The sequence below is a fragment of the Sceloporus occidentalis genome, unplaced genomic scaffold (assembly GCF_023333645.1).
Source record: "Sceloporus occidentalis isolate IW3139 unplaced genomic scaffold, rSceOcc1.0.p SCAF_1, whole genome shotgun sequence".
Taxonomy (NCBI): domain Eukaryota; kingdom Metazoa; phylum Chordata; class Lepidosauria; order Squamata; family Phrynosomatidae; genus Sceloporus; species Sceloporus occidentalis.
The window spans coordinates 25,375,911-25,403,568 of NW_028316981.1; the positions used below are offsets into that span (position 1 = coordinate 25,375,911).

At 42.6% G+C, this 27,658-nt stretch overlaps 1 protein-coding gene across 4 annotated transcripts in view; it reads left to right on the forward strand.

Moving 5' to 3' along the window:
- The first annotated feature begins 801 nt into the window (after positions 1–801).
- The window catches only part of CCDC71 (coiled-coil domain containing 71), a 37,962-nt gene continuing 11,105 nt past the window's right edge, over positions 802–27,658 (forward strand). The window contains exon 1 of one of the 4 annotated variants that reach the window (XM_089518193.1): positions 802–1,145. The gene's annotated coding sequence lies outside the window, so the exon portion shown is untranslated. Of the gene's footprint in view, positions 1,146–21,661; positions 21,732–25,069; positions 25,255–27,658 lie in introns of those variants that run through there. The other 3 variants (XM_089518203.1, XM_089518253.1, XM_089518212.1) reach the window with 3 other exon arrangements.

A 27,658-nucleotide genomic window follows, 5' to 3' on the forward strand; every position in this document is an offset into this window, starting at 1 on the left:
AACAAATTAGAAATACTTTAAGAAGATAAAAATTGTTTAAAATATATTAAAACAATATAGCACCCTAGGCTATTATTATTATAGTAAAAGATGCAGGCCTTTCCAGACTGACCTCCCGTTACACTGATATGGATAGCTCCTGTCTGCCTCAAGATGTCTCTCTTCAATTGGCCTGTTTCAACTAATTTTAATCCTTATTTTATGTTGTTGTTGTTTTGTTTAAGTAAGGTAGGGGGATTAGGGATTATATAGTGTCCGTTATGTATGTACTATGTATTTTATTGAACTATTTGTGTTATTGTAACCTGCCTAGATCCATAGGGAGAAGTGAGTTATAAATAAACATGTATTATTATTATTATTATTATTTTCTTATATCCCGCCTTTCTCGTAATATAGGGACTCAAGGCGGCAACAGGAGGCAGCCAGAGCAGTAAAAGTGGAATAGCAGCACTGTAGTGCTGAGTTAAGAACAAGTCCTCCAGGGTTTGGGGGTTGTTTGGACTTCAACTCCCAGAAGCCACAGCCACTTTGGCCAACAGCTAAGAATTCTGGGACCTGGAGTCCAATAAATAAATAAATGGAGGACCAAAAGTTTGGCAAGTCTTGTGGGTGTAGTAACAGCCATAGCCCTGTAGGGGTCAGCAGAGAACTTCGTTTTCTTTGCATACGCAGTTTGCGCAAGGGATGGCTATTCCGCATTGGCTTTGCCCTTCAGTGGAGTTGGAAGCTCGCCTCTAACTCCTCCCACCGGGCGCTACGGAATGTGCGTAGCGGGCCCCGGCAGCCGCCGCCGCTGAGCGAGCCCAGCTGCTCTTAGAGGGCGCTGTGAAGGGAGGAGGCTGATTGGCTCGGGCGGCCCGTGACGCGCCAGAACGCTCCCTGCCCACAGAGGAGGCGCTTTCTTCGGCGTCGCGTCTTACGCGAGGCCCCGGCTTTTGAGGCCTAGTGCGGAAGGGTGAGGAGGCCTCTCCGACCGACGCCGGGGGAAAATGGGGAAGATGTGAGAGCAGAGAGGTGGCTTTTTTATCGTTTGTTTTTTTATTAAATTTAAAAGGAAAAAAAAAGAAAAATAAGAAAAAAAGGAAGGATGAAGACAAAGCCCGAACGATAATTTTATTATTGGGAAAAAACATCCAAAAAAGGTGTGTGTGATGATGAATGCAAGAGCCAAGAAGGGGGCTTGCCCCAGAATTATGAGTGGAGGAATGGTCTTCTTCCCTTCAGGCCAGGTTGATGATAATGATAACAATCTTTTCAGATTTAATTCAGGTTATTTAAAAGGGACACGGTCAGCCTTTAATTCCTGGGCGTGTGTGAAATGGAAGCAGGGTTCCTGAGCATGTGCAGAGTGCTCTCCCAAAATCAAGAGATTTCCCATTTATTTCAGTATAAAAGTGATGGGCTATGCAAGTGCAAAGGGTTAGCTTTCATGGATAACGGATTAAAAACACAGAAGGAATAATTCAGAGGCTCCATTCCCAGCCCTGACTCCCCTCCCTCCCTTCCTCCCTTCGCTGGGGATATTTGGTCCATGAGCAAAAAGCTTGGAAAGAGTGGCAGCTGCCTGCAGAAACAGTGACAGGAACATGGGAGGCTCTCTTTAAATCTGGCATTTGGTCTCCTAATCTCTTATCAGGCAGCAGAAACCTAGTGGCTTTCACCATCAGAGAGAATGGCATACATTAGCTCTATTTTTAAGGGGAGAAGCATGAGTTTATTATCATGAGTCTTACTTGCAATCATTTTCATGTTTTTAACGGCATGGCTTTGATTTATCGACTGCTTTCTCCTATTGCGCTGTCGTTGTTACTGTCGTTGTGCGCTTTCAGGTGGCCGAAGGTGACCCTGTCGTATGGGTTTTTCTCTGTAAGTTTCTTCAAAGCAGGTTTGCCATGGCCGTCCTCTGAGGCTGAGAGGGTGTGACTTGCCTAAGGTCACCACAGCTGGGATTCGAACTCACAATGTCCAAGTGTTCAAAATGTGTTCTCACAGTGTTCAAAATGACCTAAACTGGAAAGCTGGGCCAAAACTAACAAAATGAACTTCAACAGGGAGAAATGGAAGGTGCTGCACTTAGGGCGGAAAAATGAAATGCACAAATATAGGATGGGGGACACCTGGCTGAATGAAACTACGTGTGAAAAGGATCTGGGAGTCCAAGTAGACCACAAGTTGAACATGAGTCAACAGTCTGATGCAGCAGCTAAAAAGGCCAATGCAATTTTAGGCTGCATCAATAGAAGTATAGTGTCTATTCTGCTTTGGTCAGGCCCCACCTGGAATATTGTGTCCAGTTCTGGGCACTACAATTCAAAAAGGACATTGAGAAACTGGAGCGTGTCCAAAAGAGGGCAACTAAAATGGTGAAGGGTCTGGAAACCATGCCTTATGGGGAACGACTTAGGGAGCTGGGGATGTTTAGCCTGAAGAAAAGAAGGTTAAGAGGTGATATGATAGCCCTGTTTAAATATTTAAAAGGATGTCATATTGAGAAGGGAGCAAGCTTGTTTTCTGCTGCTCCAGAGAACAGGACCCGGAACAATGGATGCAAGCTTCAGGAAAAGAGATTTCACCTGAACATTAGGAGGAACTTCCTGACAGTAAGGGCTGTTCGACAGTGGAACACACTCCTTCCTCGGAGTGTAGTGGAGTCTCCTTTTTGGAGGTCTTTAAGCAGAGGCTGGATGGCCATCTGTCGGGGCTGCTTTGAGTGACATTTCCTGCATGGCAGAGGGTTTGCCAGGATGGCCCTTGCGGTCTCTTCCAACTCTACAATTTTATGATTCTATGTGTCCTAGTCCAGCACTCAAACAACTACACCACGCTGGACCTCTCTTTGGCTTCGTCCACATGCAGAAATAATCAGTTTGAGACCTTTTTAACCGCCATGGCTCCATGCTTTTGCATTCTTGGATTTGTAGTTTGTTGTGGCACCAGAACTCTCTGATAGAGAAGGCTATATAGGTAATAAAACTACAGTTCCCACAATTCCATAGCATTGAGCCATGGCAGTGAAAGTGGTGTCAAACCCAATTATTTCTGGAGAGTTTGATGCAGCCCTGGTGGCATACGTAACCTTATTATGGATCTGTGTAAGATGCTCTGGTGGCTTTCCTGGCCCAAGTTGAAGTGGTTTAGCCACCATTTTTAAAAGTCTAATTTCCATGTTTCATACATAAATTTCTAGATTCCAGGCCTCTTGGTTGTTCAACTCAGATGGACACACAAACAAGGCTTGAAAGGTCTATGCAGGATTATTGCCCTTGTTGTTGCCACGTGCCTTCAAGTCATTTCCAATTTAAGGCAACTCTAAGGGGAACCTATCATACAGTTTTCTTGGCAAGATTTGTTCAGAGGAGGTTTGCGATTGCCTTTCCCTGTGTTTGAGAGTATGAAACTTGCCCAAGGGCATCCAATGGGTTTCATGTGCGAACTGGGAATGAAACCCTGGTCTCCAGAGTCACAGTCCAACACTCAGACCATTATGCCATGCTGGTTTCAAGGGCTTTTTGCCCTTGAAGATGGCTTATAGTGTCAGTTAATCCAGAATGCAGCTGCCTGGATATTTGTTGGGGACTAAGCATTTGGCATTTATTGTTCCTGGTTTGTAGCAACTACACTGGCTGTTGGGTGCAGGAATTCCAGTTTAAAGTGCTGATACCAACCTTTAGATTCTTAAATGGCTTGGTATTATTTAATGCACCTCTATGTGCCTTATGCACTTGTATTTAAGATGAGAGTCACAGTTATCCTGCTCTTGGACCTTCCAGTGGTACAATGAGTTTAGCAGGTACACAAGATAGGACAGTGATGGTGAACCTTTTAGAGGCTGAGTGCCCAAACTGCAACCCAAAACTCATTTATTGCAAAGTGCCATGTCCCTCTGGCTTTCTAGTAACAAACTCTGGCAAACTCTGTGCTGGGCAAACAGCACATGTGCCCACAGAGAGGGCTCTGAGTGCCACCTCTGGCACGAATGCCATAGGTTCGCCATCACTGAGATAGGATCTTTTCAGTGTAGAGTTCCTTTACTCTGGAGCTCCATCAATCAAGAAGGATGCCTGGCTTCATGCCTTCTGTTTTTTTAAAAAAATCTGCTCTTAAGAAGCCTTTGCATAGGAAATTAAATTGCTTTAATTTTTTGTTGATCATCCTTTGTTGTTGTTATGTGCCTTAAAGTCATTTCTAACTTAAGACAGCCCTAAGGTGAAAATAAAAACATAAAACATTAAATAAAAATATAAGACAGGAACAAGAAGAAATAAAAAGACCCTGGAGGCAATGCACAGAAGAGCTATATAAAAGAGATGAGAAAATGACTGACACGGGGAATGATGAAGAATATGAAGATGAACCCCAGATTCTAATAAGTGAGGTAGAATCTGCAATAAGAGAACTTGGGGAAAACAAATCTCCAGGAATGGATGATATCCCAGTTGAACTGCTACAATGCACACAGACAGAAGCAACACTAATATTAACTACAATATGCCAACAAATAAGGAAAACAAAGAGGTGGCTAACAGCCTGGAAGTGATTAATATATATCCCAATTCATAAGAAAGGAGATAAAAAAGACTGCAGCAAACAAAATAATGCAAACAAAATAATGCTCAAAATTATGCATCATAGAATCCAACCATACATAGAGAGAGAAATCCCAGTGGTGCAGGTGGGATTCTGGAAAGAAATAGGCACTAGAGACCACATAGCAAGCATACGATAGCAAATGGAGCATGTGAAGGAATTCCAGAAAAAAATCAACATGGGCTTTATAGACTATAGCAAAGCATTTGACTTTATAGATCATGAAAAGCTATGGAAGGCACTCGGGGGTGCCATTACATCTGATAGTCCAGATGAAAATTCTATACAAAGGACAAGAAGCCACTGTCACAACTAAATTCAGAGAAACAGAATGGTTTCCAGTAGGTAAAGGGTTCAGGCAAGGCTGTATCCATTTGTTCAACTTTTGTACTGAAAACATTATTTAAAAAGGCCAGTTAGACTCAGAAGAAGAAGGAGTGAAGATAGGAGGAAGGAACGCCAACAACCTAATGTATGTTGAACATAAAACAAAAAATAATGACTACAGAAGAAATACATTCATTCATTCTAGACAATGAGGAAATTGAAATAGTCAAGAGAATTCACATACTTAGGATCAAACATTGACCAGAGTGGTGACCGCAGTCAGGAAATGGGAAGAAGACTAGGAATAGGTAGGGCAGCCATGAAGGAACTAGACCAGATATTAAAGAATAAAGATATACAACTCAGTACTAAAGTCAGAATTGTCCAGGCCATTGTATTTCCCATCACGATGTAAAGATGCAAGAGCTGGACAGTAAAAGTAGCAGATAGCAAAAAAACTTGTTTGAGATGTAGTGCTGGAGAAGAGTGCTGAGGATATCGTGGATGGCCAAAAAGACAAACAGATGGGTCCTTGAACAGATCAAACCAGAACTATCCTTGGGAGCCAAGATGATCAAATTGAGGCTATCGTACTTTGGCCACATAATGAGAAGGCGTGGATCACTAGATAAAACAATAATGCTACAAAAGATAAAGGATAGAAGAATGAGGTGAAGACCTCATGCCAGATGGATGAAGTGGTTCGCAGGGCCATAGGCATGGGTTTACAGGGCAAGAGCAGAGCAGTGGAGGACAGGGAGTCTTGGAGGTGTCTCATTCACAGGGTCGCCATGAGTTGGAGTTGATTCGAGGGTAGCTAGCTAACAACAACAAAGGCAAACCTGTCATGGGGTCTTCTAGACAAAATTTGTTCAGAGGAGGTTTGCCATTGCCTTTTCCTGGGGCTGAGAGCATGTAACATGCCCAAGGGCATCCAGTGGTTTTCATGGGTGAACTGGGAATCAACCCCTGGTCTCCAGAGTCGTAGTTTGACACTCAAACCACTGCATCATGCTGGTGCTCCCATCCTTAACTGTTCTTAAAACAGTTTGTTTTATGGTAGTTACATGCTGCATTTGTGCTGATCTTCCAGCTTTTTAGGTTAAGTTTTTCTTAGTTTTAATATCACATATTATTTTGTTTTATTATTTAAAAATCTTTTTTCAGTTGTCCTGATAAGCAGCATATATGCTTTAAGAAACAAATAAATGTTGAATGTGCAAATACATTTGTTGTACAAAATATATTTAATCATTTAAAGCAATTAAAAGGGAAAAAAATAAAAGGAAAGGGAATCTACAAGAGTCTTAGAAACTAAAAAAACAAAAACAAAAAAGCCTAGCCAAAGCAGTCACAAAATGGTTGATAGCAAACTTGTATCCACTATCTGTGTATGCGCTTCAAAAAATAAGCCTCTGACCTTGGAAAGTGGGGAGCTTAATTTTTCTCGATTTAGAGCGGCTTTCAAGGAGGATGTGAGAAATCATGTCCTTGGATTAACAGTCTTTTGGTTGGTGTAACTGAACAAGTGTGGGGAGCTCAACAGATAACTCTCTGAAATGTCTTGTTATTTGTCTAGAACCTATTCTAGGATAGGTTTCATCAGACAAGTTTGCAAGTTCTGGTGCTGCCCCTGTCTAAATGACAAATGATGTGTCATGGCTGCAACTTTGGAGAAGCTGCTTCTCTGAGTGCTGAGCAAATCCCCTTCTCCCTGTGTCTGAACAGAGAAAGACGAAAAAGGCATGGGGAGGATACTGGTGGGATTGGGGTGGGAGGGCCTGGACGGGCAGGGAGTGGTAGTCCAGTTGCTAGACTCAATCTAAAGTTTGAATTAACCAAGTAGTATTACCAGTTTTATTCTACAGATTTCTTTCAGTCTACATGCCATTGTAGAGAGCCTCTCTTAATCTAAAACAAAACAACTTGAGCCTCCTGAAGACAAAGCAAAGTAGATATCTTTTCCTCTGTTCACTCCCTGTCAGGTTTGGAGTTAAAACAGAGCAGTGGAGAAGGAAAAGAAAGTAAACATTCCTGAAACAAAAAAATAAGGTGCTTGATTAGATCTTAGCCAGTTAATAACAATTCTAAAAGCCACATGGCAGCCTCAGCTGGTGTAAAATGTGGTTGTCCAGTTATAACTGAAAGAGACTTTGTAATTTACCAGTTAACATGAGGGCTCAATTGTCTTCTAATTAGTTTGTGACATAGCACCTGGTTCTGGTTCTGACATTTAAATATCTCCACATATGGATGTAGGACCTGGGGAGGTTGCCTGTGATAGACTCGCCTAGTGGTATGATAGTTCTCCTTCTAGTTAGCTGGTGGGAGTGAGCTGTGGTATTACACATTGCTTTTGAGCTCATTCCCCATACATAGACTAATTAACACTACATGTTAGGATACCAGCCTATGTGCATTGCCATTATCATTAACAGGATAGCACTGGCACATTAGGATAGATACTGATGTACTACGCTGTACTACACTGTAGTGTAGATAACACTACAGAAACAACAAGTGACTTTGTGTTCAGTCAATCCATTCATCACAGCAAAAACACTACTTCCACCCAAGTATTTGGCTCCTAATACCACCTACTGGGTAAGATAGTATGGGTCCAGGTACTGTGGTAGGAGAATACCTTGTCCTACATGAACCCCTCTGTATGCTGACATTAGTAGCTAAGACTTTGTTGGAAGAAATATAGACTAATGAGGCTCAAAGGAAAATGACTAGAAGCACCTCAGTGCCCATAGAATTGTTGCTAGCAGATAAACTCTTGGAGGATATTTTTGAATTCACACATGTTCTGAGTCTAAATGTATGAGATATTTGATCTCAGCAGTAGTACATCTGTAGTACATATCTACACAGAGCTATCTAAAGGGGAATTGCATTAAACTAAAGGGTCAAAATATGCACAGTGATTGCATTGGGGAATATCAGATGTTGTCTTGGAGAGTCATAAATGGCAAAATGTTCACGCATAACAAACATTTAGCTAAGAGAACAGAGTTGCTTCAGGATGGAGAATATTAACTCTGATAGCAAATGCACTAGGCTGAGAAGTTTTCAAAATGGATGCTGTTGTTGAGGGTGCTATAAGGTGCTGGATTCAGGCAGGGGGTTGGGGCTAAGCAGTTTGAGGTTCAGGGGCTGCTAAGAAGAGATGGGCCCCTAAAGGGGAGGGGGAGCTGTAAATGTTCATGGACAATACTCTCAAAAAGTTAGCTTTTAGAGGTAGCAAATTGCCTCCCTGAAGTTAGGGCCTGGAAGCTAAGCAGGGTCTGCCCTGCTTAGTACTTGGATGAGAAACCACCAGTGATACTAGATGCTGTGGGTTACATTTCAGAGGAAGAAACTGGCCAAACTACCTCTGAGTATTGCTTACCTAAGAAACCTTATGAAATTCATGGGGTTGCCATGATTCGACAGCTGATTTGAAATTGTGCTCTCAAAACTGCAAAATGTGGCAGCTGCAAGCCCCCCAAATCCCTCAATTCTCTCTTCCCTTAGTCAGCTGGAATTTGGGCAAAATGGTGGCCGGAAGTGATGTGATCTCAGTTCTAGTGCTCTAAAGTGAAACGGTGTGGCTCACCTGAGGAGAGGAGTGCGAAATTATTCCCGCACTCTCTGCAGTTGCCCACTCCAGTGTAGACACTGATGCAACAAGAGATCTCCAGAATCAGGAGGCAAAGACCTTCTTCACCAGAATTTGAGCCCTTTAAGATGGAAACCTGAAGAAAAAGCCTTCCTCCAGAATGATTCTTGGTTGAAGATGACAACTTCAAGCAGACACTTCTCACAAAAGGACTTGCCTTGAATTTAGGCCTTCTTTTTATGTGACTTTTGTACTTGTTGGGGGGTGGTGGCATCCATTCAGCTGTCCAGACAGCAAACACATTCTTTAGTCAAAGAAGATGGCTGTAAATGTGGATGTCAGCAGGTGGCCAATACAGGAATCAAATAGATTACATTATTTCAAGTAGAAGATAGAGAAGCTCCATTTACCCTGCTAAAACAAGAACAGGAGCAGATTGTGGCACATGCCAGGCACTGCTAATATCAAAAAATTGAGTAAAGCTAAAGAATGACACTAAATTAAGAATTATGCAAAAATATAACCCAAAGTACATATCTGTGGAATTTAATAATAATAATAATAATAATAATAATAAATTTTATTTATATTTCCTGCCTCTCCCTGTGGATTGAGGCGGGATTGAAAAACTGGAACGTGTCCAAAGGAGGGCGAGTAAAATGGTGAAAGGTCTGGAAACCATGTCCTATGAGGAATGACTTAAGCAGCTGGGGATGTTTAGCCTGGAGAAGAGAAGGTTAAGAGGTGATATGATAGCCCTGTTTAAATACTTGAAGAGATGTCATACTGAAGAGGGAGCTGACTTGTTTTCACCTGCTCCAGAGACTAGGACCCAGAGCAATGGATGCAAGCTACAGCAAAAGAGGTTCCACCTCATCATTAGGAAGAACTTCCTGACAGTAAGGGCTGTTCGACAGTGGAACACACTCCCTTGGAGTGTAGTGGAGTCTCCTTCCTTGGAGGTCTTTAAGCAGAGGCTGGATGGTCACCTGTCAGGGATGCTTCGATTTGGATTTCCTGCATGGCACGGGGTTGGACCGGATGGCCCTTGCAGTCTCTTCCAACTCTATTATTCTATGATTCTGTGATTCTATGATTCTAGAGCAAAAAATTCAACAATACAAAATGCAAATACGTTATCTAAAAATACAAACTATAAAACGGTCAGCAATACTGCAACGTCATTAAAATATCTAATTGTCATCTTTTCCCATACTATTGAGTTGGAAGTGGGGGTGTTCTTTAGGATCAATTATAGCAGATCAAATGGATAGGCCCGCCAGAAGAGATCTGTCTTAAGTGCCTTCTTAGAGGCTTAAAGTGTAGTAATAAGGCGGATCTCTTCCGGCATCCATAGTTCAGAGACTGTGGCTGTGAACGCTTTATGGGAAGTTGTAACTAATCTGGTTTTCGTGTTCCAGTAGTTTCTTCTCTGATATTCTAAGAGCGAGGGGCAGATTGTGTAGGGAGAAGCGTTCCCTTAAGTAACTCGGACCCAAGCCATGTAGGGCTTTAAAGGTAATAACCAACACTTTGTATTGTGCCCGGAAGCTGATCGGCAGCCAGTGTAAAGATTTTAATATCGCAGTGATATGGTCTGATCTAGATGTTCCCGTGACCAATCTGGCTGCAGCATTTTGGATCAATTGAAGCTTCTGAACTTGGTACAAAGGTAGCCCTATGTAGAGCGCATTACAGAAGTCTAAGCGAGAGGTTACCAGAGCGTGTACTACTGCTTCAAGGTCCCTCTGGGCCAGATAGGGGCACAGTTGGCTTATCAACTGAAGTTGGTACCAAGCACTCCTGGCCACTGCCTCCACATGAGGCTATATAAATAATAGATTTGCAGTCCTGTGCCTGTTTGACAAAAAGAACTCTGGACTGAAGTCAGGAATGTTATTAAGGTAGAATGCAACCAGATACTAGTTTTGGTGAATACGTGGGTGGTTGGGAAAGACTCGTTGGATGACAAAGCAAACTTTAAACGATTAAGAACAGACAAGAAGCAAAAGTAAAAGGTTGATGAAACAGGATCAGAATCCATAATGGAACTATTTGGTGACTTGTTAATAGAAACAAGGGGAGCTATTATAGTAACAAATATAAATAAATAGAAGATAACAAAAAAGAACTCTTCCACAAGATCTGACAAATTAAAGGGAAATCCATACCAAGAGTAGGGATACTATATGACAAACAGGGGAGATCATTATGCCCCATGATCAGGGTGAAATAAAACAACAGTGAAAGTGATAGAGGAACTGTATAAAATGTCAAGGATGATGGGAGTTGTAGCTCTTCACCTCTGGCTCGAACTCACCACCTTGTTACGCACCGGCGCTGACCAGTTTTGGCCAGTGGTTAAAGCTTTGCTCTAAAGCAGCAGAGTTACAGAGAATAGGCTGAAGACCCTGACAAACTCTCCAAGCCTTCTCACTCTTGCTTCCACAGAAGTCTTCCCACTTCTTCAGGATCCAGCTGGCTCTTGTATCTTCACTCAAGACACCAGACAACTCAGTAGTCTTATATAAAAGATCTACTTTATTCTACTATATACAGCTCCAAAACTATCCAATACAACTCCTCACTACTATCCACTACTACCCACAAAATACATTGGGATTCATAGCCATTTAGTCATTGCAAAATACCACCCACTGTTGTCAGTATCCACCCAGTGGGCGTGTACATCCACTCTCATTGGTTCTCTTGGTTCAACCCACAATTAATGATTTCATCATCTCAGCCTTGACCACTTAACAATTCTCAGGTGTGTTCAATTATCCACTTTACATTTCTGTCCTTGGCATTTAGGACTTGTTAATTCCATTACCTTTTACACCTGTGTGGCTCCTAATTGCTTCTGCCGAGTCACCCTGACTCTCACATACATGTTTTATTTCATTCACTGTACATCCCATGTTGCTTTTTCCTCAACAAAAAAGACAAGGAATGATGACAGATTCCTTAAAGGAAGAACTAGTTGAAGATGAATCCATAATATTAGAAGGGGAAGGGGAAGGGGAAGAGGCTTTTAGAAGAAATAAATCACTAAAAGCAGATGGCATACCAATGAAGTTGTTTCAAGCTATAGAAGCAGAATCCATTGGAATTTAACTAAAACTATGGAAAACAAAACAGTGGCCCATAGACTGAAAATATTCAATACATACTATTAAAGCCAGTTGATTGTAGTAACTGCCAATCTATTGCACAGAGCTCTCATGCCAGCAAATTGATGCTCAAGAGTTTACAGGAAAGACTTAAACCATATGTGGTGACAATAGCCAGATGCCCAAGCTTGGTTTCAGAAAAGGAAGAGGCGTTATGGATCCCATTGCAAACATACATTAGATAATGTTCAAAGAATTTCAAGACAAAATCTGTGCCATATAGATTATAGCAAAGCCTTTCATTGTATAGATCATGTAAAACTATGGATGAAAAGAAAATTGATGTGTTACAACATTGAATGTCCTTTTGGGTATACTCCGAACAAGAGGCCTCTCTTCATTTTTATGCCACCTTTTCCCTAGAAAGGGACCAAAGGCGGCTCACAAGATAAAGACATTTTAACAACTTCACAATAAAAAATTTAAAACAATTAAAATATTTTAGTTAAAACAGTATAAAATTAAATAAAAACATACAAAAGTTAGAAACATAACCAAAACACACACCCCATATAAAAGCCACCCTGTTAAACTTTTAATAAACCTGCCTGAATAAAAACGCTTTTGCTTGCTGGTGAAAGGAAAGCAGGGAGGTAACCAGTCTAGCCTCCTTTGGAAGGGTGTTCTAGAGGTTGGGAGCAGCCACCGAGAAGGCTCTCTCTTGTGTCCTCACCAAGCGAGCCTGCGATAGTGGTGGGGCCAAGAGAAAGCCTTCCTGTGAAGATCTTAAGATTCTGACAGGTTTGTCTAGGGAGATACGACCTTTTAGGGCTGGAGCAGATGGGCAGGAAAAAGTGTCTCAATCCTGTTTTTTTCCAGAAAAATGTTGAAACCACACTGCCCACACAGCTGACTCCCAAGGCAGGCTAAATACACACGGCACGACCATATGGTGCAGCATATGTCCCACTGAGTAAAATTTTTGGTGCTTTCCCATCATACATGCGTACCGTTGCACAACACACCACACGTCAGGGTGTTTATATGTAGGTGCAAAGATGAGCATTTTCTTCCTTGAATTAGACTATCCTGGCTTCTTTTTGCTCTGTTTTTTAGCCCTGGAGAGCGGCTTCAGTCTGGTTTCAAGCTGCTTTTGAGACTTGTGTTGTTTAAATTCCCTACCTCAAAGCAGCTGGAAACCGCTTTCTTTTGACAGTCTTTTTTGACTCTTATAAAATATGGACCTAAACTCTATAGGACTTCATAGGTCATCACTTAAAAAGTAATTTAAAACTAGTTGAGTTGAATTACATGTACTGTCATTTCTTTCAAGACTGATTTCCTTATATTTTTTCACAAGTATTTCTACTCAAACACATAAGGATCTGAAAGTTTTTTGTCAATTCTAGGTTTGTAACCACTGGTTTTACTCTTTGATTTGTGACCCTTGGCCCGTCTGTTTATTCTAAAGGCATCTTACATTGCATGTTTATTTGGACACAAGCTGTACTCATGTCACTTTACCATAAATATGTTTCGATTCTCACACTGACAGATTTGATTTGCTCTTTGTACTTGCTACTGGGAATCTTTTGGGAGACACTGTAGTATTTGAACTTGAATGTGGAAATGTGTTGGCTGCTGCATTGGTCCAGAGTGAGTGCTGTGGAAAAATGGTTTATTGATCCATGTGTTTTTAACTTGATTCTTATTTTGTTAGTATGCACATGATTACTTTGGAAATGTGATTCTTGGGTTCTTTAGCCCTTTGAAATTTTGCAGGTGTTCCAAGAAATTCCCATTTCTTGGATCTGAGAGTAGACTTTTCTAATGCTGCCCTGTCAGTTTATAGAAGAGTTGTGATAGGAACTCATTTCTAGACCACATGTCTTCTCATGGACAGAGATGGATCTAGAGTTGAATTACAAATGTTGTGTTTTAAAGAGATGCACAAACTCTCTATTTCTCTGCATCTGTGAGAGATTGTGTATGTGTGTGTGAGTGGGAGAGAGAAAGAAAAGCAGAAACTGGACATTGCTTATTTGTAATTGTTGCTATAACAGAAGACCCATTGTTACAAAGTTCTTCCTTTCAGTGCTTTGAGGCCAGCCTCAGAAACATACTCAGAAATATCTGAAGACTCCTTGTGAATGACACTGGCCCAACATCCACCCTTAATACCCCTTCCCTAAATGTTTAAGGTTTGGGGTCCCCAACATCCTTCTTCTATAACTTTTAAACTTTTGGTAGTGTGTTTTCTGTGCTTTTATTTTTATTAATTCATTCAGTCAGAAGCTCGTCTTGAAATAAGTTCAACTTTATTTACAAGTATGTAGGAATATGGTCCAAAACACACTGCAGAAACAATCCAGTTTGAGACCATTTTAACTGCCCTGGCTCAGTGCTAGGGAATCCTGTGAATTGTAGTTTATTGTGGCACCAGAGCTCTCTGATGAAGAAGGCTAAATGTCTCACAAAACTACAGACCCCAGAATTCCTTATCATTGAGCCACAGCAGTTAAAGCAGTCTCAAACTGGATTATTTCTGCAGTGTGTTTTGGACCTATAGCTTATTTAGAATAGTTTCATAGATGGTTGGTTAAAATAGTGACAATAAATCATCAGTTGCAAGTACAGTTGGCCCTCTAGATTTGCGGCTTTGACTTTTTGCTGATTTGATTATTTGCGGTTTTGATCAATATGTTCTCCCTGGGAATCTCTAGGTCTTCCAGTGCAATTCAGCCAGAGGTTGACCATAGAGTTGTGCTGGAGAACCTAGAAAACCCTCCTCTAGACATCTGTAGGTCCTCCATGATTCTATGATCAACATCTGGCAGATGTTGACCACAGTGTTGCACTGGATGACCTGGAGATTCCTAGAGAGGTGTTTTCTTAGGTAAAAAGAATAGTGTTTGGGGGTTTTTTTTGGGTTTTTTTGCAGTTTTTCCACATTCACAGGTCCTTCACACCTAACCCCAGTGAATGTACTTCTCTATTCAGTTCCTTTTCCTGAACTCTTCTAAAATTTGAACTGTTCCCTTCTGCTTCTACCCTAAACTCTTCTGCCTATTAACTCTTTATCCTTTTAATGGAACTCTGAATTTCACTACAGGCACTGGAACATTAGTTATATCTCATATCTCTTCATCTTACTTCTCCCACAGCAACCATTTCCCTCCAGGTGGCCTGAACCAGGGTTGGCTGTTGGGAAATTAAGGGTCAGTACAGACTAGCATGAAAATCCGGCTTCTACCCAGCTTGGGCGTGTGGTGTACGCATGACACACGCTCCCATGATGTCTGGAAGTTGGCTTTATGCAAGCTGGTTTATGGGCACTCCGGTGGTGCAGTGTTTAGACGTTGCATGCCACCGGAGTGCTATAAAACTGGAATGGGGTGGGAAAAGCCAGCTTTTTGCCAGCACAAATAGGGGCAGCATTTTGGGCTGACAAAAAGGCAGATTGGGGCCATGGTGTATGGTTGCCGCCCCAATCTGCCTTTTCCAGGGGCAACTTCAAGCCGCTCCTTCGTGGCAGTCTGTTCCTCTCCTAAGTCTGCCTAGTGGCTTGTCACAACCATATAATCAACTCTCCTCCATAGCACCTAGTTGGTAGAAAATGGGTAAGAGATTGGGTCATATTGCATGATGTCCCACTGTTCTTCAGACTATATGTTACCAGACAGAAGAAGTGAATGATTTAGCGTATGAGGTGGTGGACTGATGTGATACCTACTTCTTGTCTCACTTGGCATTCAATTGAGCAAAAATGTATGTAGTATAGTTCAAGGATATTAAACCTTGTGATCGCCTGGTACTATACAGTGTGGTCCAATAGATAATTCCAGGCTTGATCAATTTTCATTCAATTCCACTTCAGCTATGGGCTCAAGTCATTGCTTGAGGGCATGCTCACCTATCAGTAATAATGATTGACTTTGTTGAGTTGTTATACCATATGAAAATGTTTGATTTCCATTGTGTCCCAGTACCTAGTTTTTCAAATGAGAACTGCTAAAACCTGATTCCAGAAGCTCTTTTCATAATTCCAAGTTATGCCAAAGTTCAATAGGATTTGTGTGGTTTTGAAAGGGAGAAACTGCACACACTTAATGGTACTTTTTTTATTATTGCTTCTTATATCCTCTGGCATTGAAAATTGGTCCTGAGTCAAAGCTTCATAATAAGCTTTGCTTGCATCTCAAAGATGTGGAGATGTTTATTTAAGAGTCAGCAGCATGCACTAGATAATGAGAAACAATTCTGTAGACATGCTTCTATGATCATATATTACCTGGTGATCTGAGGGGGGGGGGTAATGACTGGAACAGGGAATGATCGTATTTTCATGTTAAACCTAGGCCCAGCTCTGTAGAGGTAGTAAAGTGGATGCAGTTTCCAAGGTAGAAGTATAAGGTAGTTTTAAAATATTGGTTACAACCACCAAAATTTAATTAAAGCTGTTAAAATATATGCCATGCTCCCTTGTAAAATACCTACTGAAAGCAGGCATCTCTCAAATTAGGAAATCCAGTATGACATTGGTTTTAAAGCTGTGCTTCAGAGGAGCAGGATTTCTTCAATCATAGCATTTTCACATTTATGTTTTTCTCTCCCACTTCTTTTGTCAGATACTTCTTTAGGGCAGGCATTTGAGGAGACAAATGAGTACAAGTCACTCTTCTGGGTTTGGAAGTACATTAAGCCATTGTTGAAACAGGACAGAGGATATAAGCTAACATGGTTTCTGAGTGCGATTTGTGGCTGGCTAACAAGCTACAGTTTGCTTGTGAGAACAGGTTTGGGCAAACCAGATTTAGTTGACTTTTAAATGGGAATGGGGCAATTTGAACTTAACTAATAGGCAAGAAAGCAACACATAAAATAATTGTTGAATGTATAAAACGAAAGGCACAACAAGCTATTAGTAAAAAATAATTTGAATGTCAGATGTACTGGAGAAACGGGGGGGGGGGGGGGAGATTTCTGATTGACAACCCTGTATTATTAACACTTTGTCATTCTCCTTCATTGCTTTGCAGCCTACTGGCAGTCACCTATATGAACTTAACCCAAGCTCTTTCTAATAGACAGCACCAACTAAAAAACCTGATAAATATAACCTTGTGAGACTTAATTTATCAGCAAATACATCATCTACCTAGTCCATTTTGTCCTCCAACCACTTTACTGTATATTTCTGTCTAGGAAAGTATATAAACGAAACTACAGGATTCCACTGTTTCCATGGCATTTTGTTCACACAGGCCTGATATAGACAGGCAAAAACGCTGTCCTAGGGCCGATATAAGGGCTCCGTAGGGCTGGGCGCCCATATGCCCCCAGCCCTAATAGTGGCACCTGTGTGCCATCTTGTCGCAGCCCTGCCCACATGGGGCATGCGACGATGACGTGCGGATGTCTGCGCACCCAAATGGTGCTCGCCAGAAGTGGCGGCATCAGGTTGCACGAACGCCATTATGACACTCCTTAAAAGAAGCTGCTCTGGGCAGCTTCTTTTTAAGGAGCATGTTGCTGCCATGCAGTGCGGTTGGCATGGCACCGAGGGGTAAGGATGGGTGGCATGGATGTTAGAAGTTGCTTCTTGGCAGGAAGAGCAGATCAGCAATGGAACCGCTTGCCTAGAGAAGTGGTAGGGTCTTCTTTGGATATTTTCAAATCAAGGCTGAACTCAAGCAGGGATGCTTTAGCTCAGTGATTCCCAAATTCTGGCCTTCCAGGTGTTTTGGACTTCAGCTCCCAGAATCTCAGTCCGTTAGCTGGAGATCCTGCATTGAGCAGGAGGTTGGATTTGATGGCCCATGAGACCCCTTCCAGTGCTATGATTCTGTGTTTATGTCTTTGTGACTAACTCCTATGTAAATGGCCTGGGGGAGAAGGTATTCTTTCTGTATTAATTTCCGTCAACAACTCTAATACTCTATTTCATCAACTCCAAACTTTTCTTTTCTCCCTAAATTAACAGAAAACTAGGAGAAAATCCTGTAATGGTTATCAGCTTAGTGATAGGTTTAACCCAGTTACTTTGACAGATATTAATTCATGCTGACGTTCTGGTTGTTTCCATATGACAGGATAATCCAATAAACCATCATTCTACTAACTATTAAAAATGGCAGCCTTGATTTCCTTTTTTATTAGCTTTAATTTTTTATGCAGAGACTGGCCTATTGTGATATTGCTGAAATATCATCAGATACTGATTTTGAATAGATTCTTTTCGTTCTAAATCCAAATGGCCTCAAAGCTGTCCTCCATAGAGCTGCTGCTCTTGTCAGAAAGATATTAGGTGTGTGGGGGATTAATTAGATTTTTTTTACCAATGTAAAATTTGACTAATCCCTTAATTGATTGGCCCACATTTTCTCTAGCTTACTCCCCATGTGTTTTAAAAGATCCTCAACTTGTGAAAGTAACTCCTAAATTGAGTTTCCATTCATACACAGAAATTTTGCTTAAGTTTTTTCCAGGGTTGGCTGTTTAAAGCATGGTTTAAACCAAATGACATTTTTAAAAAAGCTTTTCAGGTTTTAAAAATTGATATTTTATATTATTATTTTTTTAAAATCTGGCTATTATTACCATTTTCCAGCCTGCTTAAATGGGACAGCAATGACTGTTTGAATTTAAACATTTTAACTTTAACAGTTTATTGGCAGATGTTCATTTTTTAGACCAGTATCCAGGGTCAGTTGCTTCTTTTTAGTCACTTTATTATAGTGCAAAAATGCCATTCAGAAATAAATCCTTCAATTAACATAACTTCAATGAAAACAACTTGCTTTAAAAGAGCACTTTTTAAAGAACAATTACTACTTAAGCTAGTGGCCATAATATCCAATCTGGATTTTGCTACTTCATTTTCTGATTTAGTTCTATATTTAGTCCTATATGTAGGCCACCAACTTGTCCAAAGAGTTATTGAAAGATGTAAATCATATCAAAGCCAAATAGCTCTGTATTGTTAATATTAGAAAGCATTAGAACATGATTGATCAAGCTTTCTAATATATAAATGTTTCATAGTATTAATATAATTAGTAGGATTCAATTTTTTTCATTAAAACATTAAAACAAATAAATAAATAACCTGCCTTAAACAACAACAACAACAACAAAAGAGTTTAAACCAACCCTGTCCCTGGTTTTTGGGGTTAAAAAAAGAAACAACCCCTCCCCCCTGACTCTTTCTCAGCACTTACACTCTTGTGGAAGAGATCTCTTGTTCATCCATCTCTGTTGTCACCTTCTGTTTCTCTGCATTGATTATTTTACTAGCTTTCCTTATCCCTTTGCAAAAGTCATTGTACAGTTGCTCTTAGGATTCTGACTCTACTTCTGTCATCTTTTGCTTTTGCTTTGCTTCTGTCCTTAACTGCTTGAAGAATTTAATCCGTTATTCATTGAGACTTCTCTTTCTTTTTGGCTGCAGATAGTGTCTTTTTGCATTCCTGCTTGATGAAGTCCCTGGCTTCAGTCCATAGTCCTTCTGGCTCTAGTTCAGTTAGGCTTAACAGTACAAATCTCTATCTCACATTTTCTTTAAATTCAGCGGGAATGTTCCTCAGGTTGTATTTCAGCATGAGGGTTGGTTTAGTATTCTTTAGTTTTATTCTGTTTTTTATATTACAGTGCGCCCGCACCAATCATGGGCTTGCCACCTGCAGATTTCAGTTTGCACGGATGGCAAACTCTAGCTTTTTTAAAGGGGCACATGTGCCTGCGGCTGTGCCTACTCCCACACACCCATTCAAAAGAATGGGACTTAAGATCCCGTGCTTTTTGCTATCCATGGGGGGGAGGTCCGGAATGGATCCCCCACGGATAGCAAGGGACTGCTGTAGTAGTTCATGGTCTTTGTCACAATCTGCTCCTGGTTTTGTTTTTGCAGAGAGAATCAAGCTTCTCTGTCTTTTGCTTCCAATTACCATATTTGATTTCTATATTGGCCATCAAATGATGTCCCATGTATACATTTGCTGCTTGGGTTGCTTGAAGAGGATAATGGAGCAGAGGACAGAATAGGGGAATTTCTGCACAGAATAAGTAAAGAGATAGTACAGGAATATCTTGTTAATCTAAATGAATTTAAGTCTCCAGGACCAGATGAACTACATTCAAAGGTATTAAAAGAACTGGCAAATGTAATATCGGAGCCATTGGCAATAATCTTTGAGAAGCCCTGGAGAACAGGAGAAGTCCCAGCAGTCTGGAGGAGGGCAAACGTTGTCCCCATCTTCCAAAAGGGGGGAAAAGAGGATCCCAATAATTATTGTCCAGTTAGTCTGACATCAATACCAGGAAATATTCTAGAGCAGATCATTAAACAGAGAGTCTGTGAACATCTAGAAAGCAATTCCATAATCACAAAAAGTCAACATAGGTTTCAGAGAAAGAAGTCATGCCAGATAAATCTTACCTCTTTCTTTGATAAAATTACCAGCTTGGTAGAGGAAGGGAATACTGTGGATATAGTATACCTTGATTTCAGAAAGGCCTTTGACAAGGTTTCCCATGACATTCTTGTAAAATGTGGGCTAGACAATTGGTTGACTGGCCAAACCCAAAGGGTGCTCAACAATGGTTCCTTTTCATCCTGGAGGGAAGTGACCAGTGGGGTCCCACAGGGCTCTGTCCTGGGCCCAGTGCTATTCAACATATTTATCAATGACTTGGAGGACAGAATTGGGGGCATACTCATCAAATTTGCAGATGACACCAAATTAGGAGGAATAGCTAATACTCCAGAAGACAGGATGAAAATTCAAAACGACCTGAATAGACTAGAAAGCTGGGCCAAAGCTAACAAAATGAAATTCAACACAGAGAAATGTAAGATATTGCACTTAGGGCGGAAAAATGAAATGCACAGATATAGGATGGGGGACACCTGGCTGAATGAAACTACATGTGAAAGGGATCTTGGAGTCCAAGTAGACCACAAATTGAACATGAGTCAACAGTGTGATGCGGCAGCTAAAAAGGCCAATGCAATTTTATGCTGCATCAATAATAGTATAGTGTCTAGATCAAGAGAAGTAACAGTGCCACTATATTCTGCTTTGGTCAGGCCCCACCTGGAATATTGTGTCCAGTTCTGGGCACCACAATTTTAAAAGGACATTGAGAAACTGGAGCGTGTCCAAAGGAGGGCGACTAAAATGGTGAAAGGTCTGGAAACCTTGCCCTATGAGGAACGACTCAGGGAGCTGGGGATGTTTAGCCTGGAGAAGAGAAGGTTAAGAGGTGATATGATAGCTGTGTTTAAATATTTGAAGGGATGTCATATTGAGGAGGGAGCAAGCTTGTTTTCTGCTGCTCCAGAGACTAGGACCTGGAGCAATGGATGCAAGCTACAGGAAAAGGGATTCCACCTCAACATTAGGAAGAACTTCCTGACAGTAAGGGCTGTTCGACAGTGGAACACATTCCCTCGGAGTGTAGTGGAGTCTCCTTCTTTGGAGGTCTTTAAGCAGAGGATGGATGGCCATCTGTCGGGGATGCTTTGACTGAGAGTTCTTGTATGGCAGGGGGTTGGACTGGATGGCCCTTTCAGTCTCTTCCAACTCTATGATTCCATGATTCTATGAAGCTGCCAGTTTATGGAATCACACTGACTGTTAACTGTATTTCCCCGATATCTTCTAAATAATAAAAAAGAAGAAAGGAGTTTAATTAAATTTCTAATACTGATACTGTTGGGCATAGCAGCTATTGCATGCTGAGACAGTGGTCTCCAAACTTTGGTCTTCAGATGTTTTGGACTTCAACTCCCAGAATTCCTGGCTGGGGCTACTGGTAGTTGAAGTCCAAAACACCTGGAGGACCAAAGTCCTAGGACCTTGGATGTTTGTGGTAACTTCCTGTTTTAAAACACACACTTTCACTTCCTGCAAGCACACATTGTTTAGTCATACAGACTCCATTTTGTCTCCAAGATTCCATTTTGTCTCCATGTTGTTAGAATGTTTCTTTTGACCAACTGACAAACCGTTTTTTCTTCTAAATGTCTTTTTACAAGTCACATGTAGAATCTTTACCATAAAGCTGTGCCTGTGTATCAGCTGTGCACAAGATCTGTGAGTAAAACTATTTTGTGTTACTTTAGATCAGGGGTCGGCAACCTCCGGCCCACGGGCCGGATGCGGCCCGCGGGCGCCTTTCTGCCGGCCCCCGCTCCCTCCTGCCGCCGAAATCACCTCCAATTTTGGCCGCTCCGGCCTCCATTTTGCCTTTCAAAATGGCGGCAAAGTCTCGCGCGACCATAAAGGCTGCGCGAGACTTCGCCGCCATTTTGAAGGGCAAAATGGCGGCACCCATTGGGAGGCCCGATGCGGCCTCTGGAGCCCTGAAACGGGGCTCCAGGAGCCGCACCGGGCCTCTGGGAGGCCCGATGCGGCAGCCGAAGCCCTGAAACGGGGCTTCAGCAGCCTCACCGGGCCCCTGGGAGGCCCGATGCGGCCTCTGGAGCCCTGAAACGGGGCTCCAGGAGCCGCACTGGGCCTCTGGGAGGCCCGATGCGGCAGCCGAAGCCCTGAAACGGGGCTTCAGCAGCCTCACCGGGCCCCTGGGAGGCCCGATGCGGCCTCTGGAGCCCTGAAACAGGGCTCCAGGAGCCACACCGGGCCTCTGGGAGGCCCGATGCGGCCTCTGGAGCCCTGAAACGGGGCTCCAGGAGCCGCACCGGGCCTCTGGGAGGCCCGATGCGGCAGCCGAAGCCCTGAAACGGGGCTTCAGCAGCCTCACCGGGCCCCTGGGAGGCCCGATGCGGCCTCTGGAGCCCTGAATCGGGGCTCCAGGAGCCGCACCGGGCCTTCAAATGGGCCCCGCCCACCTCCCTCCTGGCCCCGCCCTCCTCCCTCCTATAAATGGAAGGGCGGGGGGGAAGGAGGAGGAGGCAGAGAGAGAGAGAGGGAAGGAGGGGAGGAGGAGAGAGAGAGAGAGTGGGAGGGAGAGAAGAGAGAGGGAGGGAGGGGAGGAGGAGAGAGAGAGAGAGTGGGAGGGAGAGAAGAGAGAGGGAGGGAGGGGAGGAGGAGAGAGAGAGAGTGGGAGGGAGAGAAGAGAGAGGGAGGGAGGGGAGGAGAGAGAGAGAGAGAAAGGGTGGGAGGGAGAGGAAAGAGAGGGAGGGAGGGAGGGGAGGAGAGAGAGAGAGAGAGAGAGAGAGAGAGAAAGGGTGGGTGGGTGGGTGGGAGGGAGAGGGTGGGAGGGAGGGGAGAAAAGAGAGAGAAAAGGTGAGAGGGAGAGGAGAGGGAGGGAGGGAGAGGAGAAGAGAGAGAGAGAAAAGGTGAGAAGGTGGGAGTGATAGGGAGGGAGGAAGGGAGAGAAAGAAAGTGGGTTGAGACAGTGGCATGCATTTTTTGCTGTTTTGTGGCCTTGCCTAGTCGCTTCCATTCTTGCAAATATTGCTCTTATTATTGTTGTTGTTCTCCTTTGGTATTCTCTTTGCAAAATCCCTCCACATGGACTTGCTTGCTCTTTTGTGGGTTGAGACAGTGGCATGCATTTTTTGCTGTTTTGTGGCCTTGCCTAGTCGCTTCCATTCTTGCAAATATTGCTCTTATTATTGTTGTTGTTCTTTTGTGGCTTTGCCTAGTCGCTTCCATTCTTGCAAATATTGCTCTTATTATTGTTGTTGTTCTCCTTTGGTATTCTCTTTGTAAAATCCCCCCACATGGACTTGCTTGTTCTTTTGTGGGTTGAGACAGTGGCATGCATTTTTTGCTGTTTTGTGGCCTTGCCTAGTCGCTTCCATTCTTGCAAATATTGCTCTTATTATTGTTGTTGTTCTCCTTTGGTATTCTCTTTGTAAAATCCCCCCACATGGACTTGCTTGCTCTTTTGTGGGTTGAGACAGTGTGCATGCGTTTTTCCTGTGTTATGGCATTGCTGGCCCTAGTAGCTTCATGCAAATATTATGCGGCTCCGCCCCTGGAGGGTGGAAACTCCGCCCTTGACATGTGGCTCCACCCCCAGATAGTGGAAGCTCCGCCCTGGCATGTGGCTCCGCCCCAGAGGGTGGAAGCTCCACCCCCATGTGCGGCTCCGCCCCCGGAGGGTGGAGGCTCCGCCCCTGGAGGGTGGAAGCTCCACCCTCCGGCTTCGGCCCCCCAGTTGTCTGAGGGACAGCAACCCGGCCCCCGACTCAAAAAGGTTGCTTACCCCTGCTTTAGATGAAGACACAGTCTCATCTTTTACTAGGCTGATACACGTGTGTGGGGAATGGTTGGCTGGTTTTCTGTTTCTGATGCTTTGCTGTGAATGAACTGCTGTTGAAATTTACTTATGCACTAACAGATATTAATGGTTAAGAAATCACACACTGCTTAAAAAGACTATCTGAACTATTCTGCAAATCCAAAAGTATTTACTACTCCCCATTATTTCTTCCAGTAGTCAATCACTGAATTCATTTATCTTTAGAAGGCTCTGTAGTTCCCTCTCTTAAATGATTAGTTAATATGCCCATCTCTGCAAGTTCATTGAGCTTTACAAGCTGTTCTTCTGGAGAGGGAACAACTCAGAGGGAAGAACAAATTTTCCTATAATTATGCTCTATTTTTGCATCCCAGTTGCCTGTAATTAACAAGAAGTTCTGTTTTGGTGTGTGATCTATTTCCTTCTGGACTCCAGCATGGAATCTTTCTTTTTCTGCCTCTGTAGATAGAACATAAACTTAGATTATGTGGATGGGTTTCCCTGAAGTCTTATTGAGATGATTCAGTGAAACTTTGCATTATATCCTTTGAATGCTTTTACTACATCTCTCCTCACTATACAGGCTACCCCATTTCTTTTTACATTTTCATTTCCTGAGTAAAACATGTGTAATTATCTGACTCAAAATGTCCCATCACTGTCCATTTTAGCTCACTCACCCTAAGTATTGAAATATTTATACATTCCATTTCCTGTTTTGCTATGTCTAGCTTTCCAGCTTCGTGCTTCTCACATTTCATATTCCTATAATATGTATTGTAGAGCTTCAGACTTTTCTTTTGCCTTTGACCATGTCAACAGCTGAGCGTCTTTTCACCTTGAGTCCATTTGCATCATTAGCCACAATGCTGCTTGTATCTGCCCTCTGCTCTACCCCAACACCTTAAGTTGTTAAGTATTATCCAACCTGGGAGTCCTTCTGTGAGTCACATCTGTGAGCCACTAGGGGGTGGAGCTAGCAGACTAGCTCTATATAACTCCTCCGAGAGCCCTTTCAGACCAGTTCCTGCCACAGAGAGGAGAAGGAGAGAAGGAGCTGGGTGGCCATTTTGAGTGGAGAGTGCTGTTGCTGAGGGGGTGGAGCTTCCATGAGTCACATCTGTGAGCCACTAGGGGGTGGAGCTAGCAGACTAGCTCTGTATAACTCCTCCCAGAACCCTTTCAGACTAGTTCCGAACACAGAGAGGAGAAGGAGCTGGGTGGCCATTTTGAGTGGAGAGTGTGCTTGTTGCTGAGGGGGTGGAGCTTCTGTGAGTCACATCTGTGAGCTACCAGGGGGTGGAGCTAGCAGACTAGCTCTATATAACTCTTCCCAGAGCCCTTTCAGACCAGTTCCTGCTACAGAGAGGAGAAAGAGAGAAGGAGCTGGGCAGCCATTTTGAGTGGGTGAGTGTCCTAGAGATGAACAACGTAACGGCGCACGAATTTTCACAGTCAGGGGAGAGTACAGCACAGGCAGTAAGAGAGCTGCGAACTTTTTTTTTACAAGTTCTCTTCTTTTCTCAATACTTTCTCAATAAATTCTTTCCAAATTCCATCAAAACCACTTCTTTTCCATAATCCCTTTTTTACTTTCAATTTGTATGTCACTTTATCATTAATCGCTAATTTCCATACCTCTTTATACCATTCCTCCAATTCTCCAATTATTTTCATTTTCCAACATCTTGCTATAATTAATCTCGTTGCTGTAATCAAATTTGTTACCAAATCTTTTTCTTCTTTTTGCCATTTCTCTCTGATATATAATGATAATAATACTATATTCTGACTTCTATCTGCTTTTATATTCATAATACTTTCTATTTCTATTATCACTTTTTCCCAATATTTTTGTACATATGTACAGCATGCCCTCCTTTTACGCGGGGATCCGTTCCGCCCCCCTGTGAAAAAGAAATAGTGCATATGCTCAATCCCCATTACAAGTAATGGGGCTCGTGCTCGCAGTGGTGTAGTGCGGTGGCACGCACGTGCCACGGACACACACACCATTGTTTCTTCCGGCGCACGGCGGAATGGTAATTTTTTCTTCACCAGTTCCTTTAACAGCATATAACACTAACTTTTCCCTTCTATAAAAGGGTTTTAACATATTTACATGAAACAACCCATGTCGCTTCCCAAGTCCACTATATAATTCACATTGTTGATCTTCTCAGATATTATAACTGGACCTGTCCGTACATACTGCAGCTTATTTCCTCTTGTTGGTCAAAGAATCAAATGTCGTCTCCAGGAAAGAAAAATCTAATCTTCGCCTTTTTATCATAACAGGTCTTCTGTTTACTTTGAGCTGTCTTTAGATTCTCTCCTGCACATTGTACAGCTTTATTTAAAGATGTCATTATGTTCTGTACATAAATCACAGCATCTTCAAGTTCTCTTCCATCTAGATTTTCTCACTCCTGTCAAACAAGATCTAGAGGTCCTCTTACTTTGCATCCAGACATTCATTCAAATGGACTGAATCCAAGGCTTTCATGTGGTATTTCTCTATAAGCAAATAGCAGATGTTGCAGCTTGTTGTCCCTATCATTTCTATTTTCAGCTGTATAGGTTTTAATCATTTTAACTAAGGGCCGAGACAGAAGGATGGAGAAACGCCACCCCTTTTTTCTGCGAAGCATTACTGCAGCAACCAAATGGCGTGATACTGCTGTGCAGCAAAAAGGAACCACCTAGAGTGGCCCCTTTTTTGCGCCGTCTGCAGCCCTATGACAGCACTTCCTCTAGAAGACGTGTCGGCGCTCAGAAGCCCACATGTCATAAACACGGCCCCCGTGTGGGTGGTGCTGCGCAATTATGGCACCGCCCGCATGTAGTAGGGCTCGGGACCATGCGGTTGGTGTGCGGTCCTGAGCCCTCCTATCACTGTCAGGACACCGCTTACTAGCGGTGTGTACCGGGCCTAAAGTCCCATTAAATTTTTCCACATGCCCATTACAGTCCGTCCTCGCCTTACGCGGGGGATCCGTTCCGGATCCCTCCGCGTAAGGCGAATTCTGCCTATGCTCAAGCCCCATTGGAAACAATGGGGCTCGGGCGCGCGCGGGGCACAACGGGCACGCACGCCCATTCAATTGAATGGGATGCTCCGCCCCGTGCGCGCGTGCCACAGCTTGAGCGCGTATGCTCAAGGCCGTGTATGGCGCGCCCACGTATGGTGCGGGCGCACTGTACTTTCAGGGTGATAAGCCATTTTAGTCAAGTGTTTAATGCCACAGACTTCCCACAGTTTTTTCATTATCTTAGAAGTGAAAGAACTTCCCAAATCTGATATTATTTCACTGGGAAATCCTATTCTACAAAAGATGTTCATTAAGGCATTGACTACTGTGATGGTTTCTATATTTCATAAAGCTACTGCTTTTGGATATCTTGTACTATGGTATGGATATATTCAATTCCTCTCTGCGTTGCTTGTGGTAACGGTCCGATAATATCTATGCCTATTCTTTGAAATGGTTGTGATATTATTGGCAAAGGACAAAGCTTAGCTTTAGTCTTTTATATTTGTCTATGCCCACTTTTTGGCAAGTGTCACAAGACTTACAAAAGTGTTTAATATCTTTTCCCATGGCCAATAAAAGTTCAGGGATATTCTTTGAGTAGTTCTCTTTGTTCCCAGGTGACCTCTGGATGAGCTAGCATGAGCTATTTCTAGTATTTTGGCTCTATACGTCTGAGGAACAACTAATTGTCTATGAATTTTGTGTGTGTGTGTGTGTGTGTGTGTGTTATGTTTGCATTTCAAGGTGTGTCTGTATAAATTGTTTTGTATGACCTT